This window comes from Elephantulus edwardii, unplaced genomic scaffold (assembly GCF_000299155.1).
Source record: "Elephantulus edwardii isolate Elephantulus edwardi_28Jun2011 unplaced genomic scaffold, EleEdw1.0 scaffold00370, whole genome shotgun sequence".
NCBI lineage: Eukaryota > Metazoa > Chordata > Mammalia > Macroscelidea > Macroscelididae > Elephantulus > Elephantulus edwardii.
This window is the reverse complement of record NW_006400120.1, coordinates 66,044-67,991: the sequence shown is the minus strand read 5'-3', so window position 1 is coordinate 67,991 and position 1,948 is coordinate 66,044. Positions and strand designations below refer to the sequence as shown.

The following is a 1,948-nucleotide window of genomic DNA, read 5'->3' as shown; positions in this document are numbered from 1 at the left end:
GTATGACAAAGTGTGAAATGACTTCAACAAATGGAATTGATGGGGGAAATGTGCTGAAGCTCATAGACTTGAAGATGAATGACACCTAAAAGCTTAAAGACAAAAAGAGCAGTGCACGAGTCTAACGCTCTTATTTATCAAGTTCTTCCCCACGTGTGTATAGACCAACAATTCTGACATTGCTGAGAGTATATACTGGGATTAAACAATTAAGCAAATGGATACCAAAAGGCTGGTACCCATTTCCCTACTGGACAGAAATGCAAGGATAACTGGAGGAGGATAAGCATGGTAAAGATAGCCATGTGTTAATGAAGTAGAGGCAGAGACTTCAACCTGAACTCATGTTTCATTTCATAGAGATACAGAGGGTTTTATATAAACATGTTGTTGTTGTTAAATGCTGTTGAGTTGACTCCGACTCATAGTATCTCATACACAATAGAATTAAAAGCTTGTCCAACCCTGTGCTGCACTCAAAACCTCTTCTGTGCTCAAGTCACTGTAGCAGTCAAAACGTTAAATCACCTCGTTGAAAGTTTTCTTCTATTTTGTAGACTCTACTTTTCAAGCATGATGTCCTTCTACAGGGAAAGCCTCTCCTGATAGCATGTCCAAATTACGGTGGACAAAAATCTCACCATCCTGTTTTACAATAGTGGCCCTATGCAATATTTGTCCTTTTGTGACTAGGATATTTCACTCAGCATAATGTCTTCTAGGGTCATTGACTTTGCATAATCTTTCATGATTTCCTTGTCTTTCCATGCTGTATAGTATTCCATTGTGTGAATATCTGCTTCTTTATCCATTTGCTTGTTGATGGGCATTTGGGTTGTTTCCAGCTCTTTGCTATTGCAAACAAAACCTCAATAAACATGGGTGTGCATGTATCTGCTTGGGTGGTGATTATGGTTTCTTTAGGGTAAATTCCCAGTAATAGAATTGCTGGGTCAAATGGTATTTCTATTTCCAACTTTTTGAGAAAGCGCCATACAGCCTTTCATAGTGGTTGCACCATTTTACACTCCCATCAACAGTGAATAAGGGTTTCAGTTTCTCCACAATCTCACCAGCATTTGAAGTTTGCTGTTTTGGTAAATTTTGTTATTCTTACTGGGGTGAGATGATATCTCATAATTGTTTTGATTTGCATCTCTCTTAGAGCTAGCAATTTCAGACACTGGGGTTGAGGGAAGACAGAGAAGGAGGAGACAGAAGAGGGAGAGAACAGTTTAAAAGGGTTATATGATTGGGTATTATTGTCATGACAGGAGTCCAGAATGAAGGCTGCACAGTGGAGTGGACTTGGGGGGGAGGGACTGCATAACAATGCAATAATTTTTCTTTTACTTTTCAAGAAAAAGAGTGATTTGGGGAGGAGGGAGTTCGGCAGGGAGAAAAGTGCAACAATGAATGACTGGAAACCCTAAGTCTCTGTAAACTTTCATTAAAAGAAAATAAAAATTTAAAAAAAACCCTAACCATCCCTGCCTCCACAGAGCACTCTGCCTGTACTTTTTTCAAGACAAATTTGATTGTTCACTTGCAGTATTCAATATTCTTCATCAACACCATAATTCAAAGGCACAGATTCTTTAATTACATGTATATACACAGTAACCTTATTTGTTGTTCTGTCACATGATTCGGCCTAAAACAATAGTCTGTGCAACAATCTCCCCAGTAGCGATGACCACACCTAGAATCCAAGCGATGATTTCTAATACCACTCTGTAATAAAAGGAATTAGTTATGTTGTTACATACCATGGAGTCATAACCACCTCAGATCTAAGCCTCCAGCAGATTTTCAAAGTCAGTAAAACATATGGGAAGAGATTGTCCATCTTTCTCCTGAAAGGCAGCTAGTAGATTCGAATCCATCTTTGAGAGGGCAGTGTAACTCCTTAACACTAAACCACCAGAGCGCCCTACATGAACCAGGA

General features: G+C 39.1%; 1 protein-coding gene across 1 annotated transcript in view; it reads right to left on the bottom strand.

Moving 5' to 3' along the window:
- CAPSL (calcyphosine-like) overlaps positions 1-1,948 on the bottom strand; it is a 33,801-nt gene that overhangs the window by 18,635 nt on the left and 13,218 nt on the right. The window lies entirely within an intron of this gene.